The 7,734-nt window shown below is 35.6% G+C and overlaps 1 non-coding gene across 1 annotated transcript; it reads left to right on the top strand.

The window, feature by feature from the left end:
• The first annotated feature begins 616 nt into the window (after positions 1–616).
• On the top strand, positions 617–723 carry LOC148571665 (small nucleolar RNA R71). Its single transcript, XR_015908048.1, has one exon. It is a non-coding gene; the product is annotated as a small nucleolar RNA R71 (small nucleolar RNA).
• The last annotated feature ends 7,011 nt before the right edge of the window (positions 724–7,734 follow it).

The following is a 7,734-nucleotide window of genomic DNA, read 5'->3' as shown; positions in this document are numbered from 1 at the left end:
CATGAAACTCACAGTAGCCTTAGACAGATCAGAGACTAAGTTTGCCAAATTAGAAGTATTTTGTTCAGAGTTCTCTGTCTGTTGCTGAGTGGATGATGGAAAAGGTTTATTATTGCTAAACCTGTTTCTTCTACCATTATTAAAGCCTTGTTGAGGCTTTTGATCCTTCCATGAGAAATTTGGATGATTTCTCCATGATGAGTTATAGGTGTTTCCATAAGGTTCACCTAAATAATTTACCTCTGCTATTGCAGGGTTTTCAGGATCATAAGCTTCTTCTTCATAAGAAGCCTCTTGAGTACTGTTGGATGCTGCTTGCATTCCATTCAGATTCTGAGAGATCATATTGACTTGCTGAGTCAATATTTTGTTTTGAGCCAATATGGCATTCAGAGTATCAACTTCAAGAACTCCCTTCTTCATAGGCGTCCCATTACTCACAGGATTCCTTTCAGAAGTGTACATGAACTGGTTATTAGCAACCATGTCAATGAGTTCTTGAGCTTCTGCAGGCGTTTTCTTTAGGTGAATGGATCCACCTGCAGAAGTATCCAATGACATTTTAGCTAAGTCAGACAGACCATCATAGAAGATATCCAGGATGGTCCATTCTGAAAGCATGTCAGTAGGACACTTTTTGGTCAGTCCTTTGTATCTCTCCCAAGCTTCATAGAGGGATTCACCTTCCTTCTGTCTGAAGGTCTGAACGTCCACTCTAATCTTACTAAGCTTTTGAGGAGGAAAGAACTTGGCTAAGAAAGCCTTGACCAGCTTATCCCACGAGTTCAGGCTATCCTTAGGTTGAGAATCCAACCAGAGTCTAGCTCTGTCTATTACAGAAAAAGGGAAAAGCATGAGCCTGTAGACTTCAGGATCTACTCCATTAGTCTTTACAGTATCACATTTCTGCAAGAATTCAGTTAAGAACTGAAAAGGATCTTCAGATGGAAGTCCATGAAACTTGCAGTTCTGCTGTATCAGAGAAACTAATTGAGGTTTCAGCTCAAAGTTGTTTGCTCCAATGGCAGGAATGGAGATGCTTCTTCCATGTAAATTGGAATTAGGTGCAGTAAAGTCACCAAGCATCTTCCTTACATTATTATTATTATTTTCGGCTTCCATCTCCTCTTCCTGTTCGAAAATTTCTGAAAGGTTATCTCTGGATTGTTGTAATTTAGCTTCTCTTAATTTTTTCTTTAGAGTCCTTTCAGGTTCTGGATCTGCTTCAACAAGGATATTCTTGTCCTTGCTCCTGCTCATATGACAAAGAAGAGGGCACAGAAAAAATAATAATAATAATATGGATCCTTTATACCACAGTATAGGGATCCCTTTGTGAGTGGAAGAAAAGAGGGAGACAAAGAGTGTGATGTAAAGAAAGAAACACAACTGTGAGGATGGTAGAGATGTGAGATGAGATGTTAGTAGATGAATAAATAAATAGAATAAGATGGGAGAGGGAGAATTTTCGAAAATAATTTTTTGAAAAAGGGTTAGTGATTTTCGAAAATGGTTTTTGAAAAATGTTAGTATTTTTCGAAAATTTTTAAAATCAAAAATAAAAATAAGAATAATTAGTTAATTAAAAAGAAATTTTTGAAAAAGAAGGAAGATATTTTCGAAAATTAGAGAGAGAGAGAGTTAGTTAGGTAGTTTTGAAAAAGTTAAGAAACAAACAAAAAGTTAGTTAGTTAGTTGAAACAAATTTTGAAAAGATAAGAAGTTAGGAGGTTAGAAAAGATATTTTGAAACCAACTTTTTGAAAAAGGTAAGATAAGAAGATATTTTAGAAATTAGTTTTGAAAAAGATTTGATTTTTAAAATCTCAATTAATGACTTGATTCATAAGAAATCACAAGATATGATTCTAGAACTTAAAGTTTGAATCTTTCTTAACAAGCAAGTAACAAACTTCAAATTTTTGAATCAAAACATTAATTGATTATGTTATTTTCGAAAATTTGATATAAAAATAAGAAAAAGATTTTTGAAAAATATTTTTGGAATTTTCGAAAATAACTAAGAATTTTGAAAAAGATTTGATTTTTGAAAAAGATTTTGAAAAAGATAAGATTTTCAAATTGAAAATTTGATTTGACTTATAAGAAACAACTTGATTTTAAAAATTTTTGAAAAAGTCAACTCAAATTTTCGAATTTGATGAGAGAAAAGAAGGAAAGATATTTTTTTTATTTTTGAAATTTTTATGATGAGAGAGAAAAACACTAAAAAGATGCAATGCATGAAATTTTTAGATCAAAACATGTGATGCATGCAAGAATGCTATGAATGTCAAGATGAACACCAAGAACACTTTGAAGATCATGATGAACATCAAGAACACATTTTTGAAAAATTTTTAATGCAAAGAAAACATGCAAGACACCAAACTTAGAATTCTTTAATGCTTAGACACTAAGAATTCAAGAATGCATATGAAAAACACCATACAACACAAAACAAAAAATCATCAAGATCAAACAAGAAGACTTACCAAGAACAACTTGAAGATCATGAAGAACACTATGAATGCATGAAATTTTCGAAAAATGCAAGATGCACATGCAATTGACACCAAACTTATAACATGACTCAAGACTCAAACAAGAAACAGAAAAATATTTTTGATTTTTATGATTTTCTAATTTTTTTGGATTTTTTCGAAAATTATATGAAAAAGAAAAAATAAGGATTCCAAAATTTTTAACATGAATTCCAGGAATCTTGCATTCTTAGTCTAAAGCTTCAGTCCAGGAATTAGACATGGCTCACTAGCCAGCCAAGCTTTCAATGAAAGCTCCGGTCCAAAACACTAGACATGGCCAATGGCCAGCCAAGCTTCAGCATGTAATTCAGACATGACACGCCTGACATACTCATTCCCAAAGGAATTAGACATGGCTTTACAGCCAGCCAGGCTTCAACATGCTTCATGAAACACTAGAATTCATTCTTTAAAAATTTTGAACAAAATTTTTGAAAACATTTTTATATTATATTTTTTTTTTCGAAAACAAAAGAAAAATTTTTGAAAGATTTTTGAAAAATTTTTGAAAACAAAACAAAAAGAAAATTACCTAATCTGAGCAACAGGATGAACCGTCAGTTGTCCATACTCGAACAATCCCCGGCAACGGCGCCAAAAACTTGGTACGCGGAATCGTGATTACACTTTAATTATGTAAAATTCATTGCTCTTTCTTTCCCTGGAAATGGCACCAAAAAAAACATGATGCCAAAACCACGGTTCACAACTCTGTGTAACTGACCAGCAAGTGCACTGGGTCGTCCAAGTAATACCTTACGTGAGTAAGGGTCAAATCCCACGGAGATTGTTGGTATGAAGCAAGCTATGGTCACCTTGCAAATCTCAGTTAGGCAGATATAAATTGATAATGGTGTTTTTGAATAATAATTAATAGAATAGGGATAGAAATACTTATGTAATTCATTGGTGAGAATTTCAGATAAGCAAATAGAGATGCTTTCGTTCCTCTGAACCCCTGCTTTCCTGCTATCTTCATCCAATCAGTCTTACTCCTTTCCATGGCTGGCTTTATGCAAGGGCATCACCATTGTCAGTGGCTACATCCCCTCCTCTCAGTGAAAAATATGCTCACATGCTCTGTCACAGCACGGCTAATCATCTGTCGGTTCTCGATCATGCTGGAATAGGATTCACCCTCCTTTTGCGTTTGTCACTAATGCCCAGCACTCGCGAGTTTGAAGCTCGTCACAGTCATTCAATCATTGAATCCTACTCGGAATACCACAGACAAGGTTTAGACTTTTCGGATTCTCTTGAATGCCGCCATCATTCTAGCTTACACCACGAAGATTCCAATTAAGAGATCTAAGAGATATTCATTCTAGCTTGTTGCATGTAGAACGGAAGTGTTTGTCAGATACGTGTTCATAAGGGATAATGATGATGAGCGTCACATAATCATCACCTTCATCATGTTCTTGGGTACGAATGGATATCTTAGAAGCGAAATAAGATGAATTGAATAGGAAACAGTAGTACTTTGCATTAATCTTTGAGGAACAGCAGAGCTCCACACCTTAATCTATGGAGTGTAGAAACTCTACCGTTAAAAATACATAAGTGAAGGTCCAGGCATGGCCAAATGGCCAGCCCCTCTGATCTAAGAACCAGGCGTCCTAAGATTGTCAAAAAGACGTCTAATACAATAGTGAAAGGTCCTATTTATAATAAACTAGCTACTAGGGTTTACAGAAGTAAGTAATTGATGTATAAATCCACTTCCGGGGCCCACTTGGTGTGTGCTTGGGCTGAGCTTGAGTGTTGCACGTGTAGAGGTCTTTCTTGGAGTTGAACGCCAGCTTTTGTGCCAGTTTGGGCGTTCAACTCTGGTTTTAGCTCCTTTTCTGGCGCTGGACGCCAGATTTGGGCAGAAAGCTGGCGTTGAACGCCCGTTTACGTCATCTATTCTTGGCCAAAGTATGAACTATTATATATTGCTGGAAAGCCTGGATGTCTACTTTCCAACGCAATTGGAAGCGCGTCATTTTGAGTTCTGTAGCTCCAGAAAATTTACTTTGAGTACAGAGAGGTCAGAATCCAACAGCATCAGCAGTCCTTCTTCAACCTCTGAATCTGATTTCTGCTCAAGTCCCTCAATTTCAGCCAGAAAATACCTGAAATCACAGAAAAACACACAAACTCATAGTAAAGTCCGGAAATGTGAATTTAACATAAAAACTAATGAAAACATCCCTAAAAGTAACTAGATCCTACTAAAAGCATACTAAAAACAATGTCAAAAAGCGTATAAATTATCCGCTCATCAATGTCCGAATCACTTGGTCTTTGATTTTGGTGATGAATATATTTAATGTGTAAATATGCTTACGTTATAGCGCAGCTTCTTCTTCTTTGTGACCATTGTCTTCTTTATTTTTGCTGTAAGGACAAAAAAATTTGGTCAATACTTCACTCAATACACCGACAAGCACAAGTATGCATATTTTAATCAAGTGAATCAAAATGACCAAGCTCACTGAACTGAACTCCCTTGATGTTCTGAATAAAACGTGATAAACATGTAAGCATCTAGAAAAATATTTCTGCATGCAAAAGAATCCAACTGAACACATAACAATCAGGTGAATCAAAACGACCAACCCCACTGAACCGAACTCCCTTGATGTTCTGAATAAAATGTGATAAATATTTAAACAGCTAGAAAATTATTTCTGCAGGCAAAAAAACTCAACTGAACACATAACAATTAGATGAATCAAAATGACCAACCCCACTGAACTGAACTCCCTTGATGTTCTGAATAAAATGTGATAAACATGCAAACAGCTAGAAAAATATTTCTGCATGCAAAAAAATCCAACTGAACACATAACAATCAGGTGAATCAAAATGACTAACCCCACTGAACCAAACTCCCTTGATGTTTTGAATAAAATGTGATAAATATTTAAACAGCTAGAAAAATATTTCTGTAGGCAAAAAAACTCAACTGAACACATAACAATTAGGTGAATCAAAATGACCAATCTCACTGAACCGAACTTCCTTAATGTTCTGAATAAAACGTGATAAACATTCAAATAGCTAGAAAAACATTTCTGCATGCAAAAGAACTCAACTGAACACATAACAATCAAGTGAATCAAAATCATCAACTCCACTGAACCGAACCCTATTCATGATTTGAATAAAACGTGATAAACATTCAATCAACAAGATAAATATTTCTACATACAAAAGAACTCTGCTGAGCACACTAACAATCGAGAGAATCAAAATGGCCAACTGCACTGAACTAAACGCCATTCATGTTCTGAATAAAAATGTGATAAACATTCAATTATCAAGAAAAATATTTTTGCATGCAAAAGGACTCAACTGAACACACTAACAATCAAGTGAATGGAAATGGTGTAACACCCCGTTACCCTAAGCCTTACCTCTAGCCGTAAAGCAAAGGATAACAAAATGCCACGATAGTTCTAAAGCTTATAATATATAATATATGTCCAAGAATTTATATAACTAGAAGCCCGAGGAAGGAATAAAGCTCAAAGTCACGTAAAGCAGAATTACGAAACGCAAATCATTCACACACTATAACTAAACGCATAGGCACGGACAAAACAAGACATAATATATATAAAACTTTGTAGATAGCTCCAAGATACACAAGGTAGTACTTAAATTAAACAAGACATATATAAGTATGATATACAAAAAGAGGACTAATCACAGCCTGCGGAGTTTAGGCCTGCTAGTCAAACTGATTACAATAGAATTTTGAAGTTTAAAATAGCAAAAACCTATCTCTCAAAGTTTTTAGAAATAAAGCCTCTAAGACAACAAAGTTATATAAATACAAAGGATGAGAGAGTGACTATAAAACAAAGCAGAATAAAACAAAGATGAAACCATACTCCACTCTGTCACCATCTCGCAATTCACCGAGGTGGGTTACAATCTAAATATGAAAAACAACAACAACATATGGTATAAAAACCAGAGGTTCTTAGTATGGTAACAGTGCCCAGTATATAATATATAAGATTCCGGGACGCCAAATGCAATCCTAGAACTTTACACCGATACAGATATTCAAGCTTAAAACAAATGATTAACTTAAACCGTAAACAGGGTATTCTAACTTAAGGGATTTCTAACTAACATAGCACCGCTGTCTGATGAGCGGATATTTTATACACTTTTTAGTATTGTTTTCCTAGTGCTTTTGGTTATGTTTTGTTAAGTTTTATCAAGTTTTAGTAGGTTTTAGTGCAAAAATCACTTTTTGGATGCTACTTTGAGTTTTTGTATTTTTCCTATGTTTTTAGGTGATTTTTGGGTGATTCTGGCAAGTTTTGGAAAAGTCTGATTCAGAGACAAAGAAAGGACTGCAGGTGCTTTTAGATTCTGACCTCCGTGCATTCGGACGAGTATTTCTGAAGCTACAGAGGTCCAAATGATGCGCTCTCAATGGCGTTGGAAAGCTAACTTTTAGGGATTTCTAGCAATATATAATAATTTATACTTACCTTTGGAAATGATGGCCTAAAACGGGCGTTGAACGCCCTACTGACCCCCTGCCTAATGTTCGGATGCCCCAAGAGGACTAAGATGGCGTTTGGACGCCCAAAAGGGAGCAAGCCTAGCGTCCAACGCCCCAAGAGGAGTCTAAGCATGTGGATTCACCTAAAGTTCAGCCCAAACACTCACCTAGTGGGCCCAAGAAGTGGAATTTTAAGCCAAAAGTCCAGTCTATCTTATTTTTGTAATCTCTAGTTATTAGATTAACATTTAAAGGAGAAGATCACCCATGTTATCATCTTCTTCCACCCTATATTCGAATTCACCATTGTTTTCTGTAAACTATGAGCAACTAAACCTCCTAAGTTAGGGTTAGAAGCTCTGCTAATTCTCATGGATTAATAATATTACTGTTTCTATTTCAATATGTATGATTCTATTCTCTTATGTATTCTCGTTCTTCAATCTTCATGAATTGGGGGTGAACCGTGACATTCATCCTTATTCTACATGGGTTCCGTGTGAGTCTTGACCCGGACAGTATTGAACTAAAGCTAGAGAATGCATTGCGGATTCCAAGGGAGTTCTTGGAAAACTTTGGATATGTGACATGAAATCTCGTTGACTATGGGTTACTGAGGTCTTTGTGGCGCTAAGGCTAGACTCAGAAAAGCAGCACTTTCTGATCTGGAAGATCC

Source organism: Arachis ipaensis, chromosome B3 (genome assembly GCF_059453495.1).
Source record: "Arachis ipaensis isolate K30076 ecotype BB chromosome B3, ASM5945349v1, whole genome shotgun sequence".
Classification (NCBI taxonomy): Eukaryota; Viridiplantae; Streptophyta; class Magnoliopsida; order Fabales; family Fabaceae; genus Arachis; species Arachis ipaensis.
Note: the sequence above shows the minus strand (reverse complement) of the source record. Positions and strands in the feature narration are given on the sequence as shown.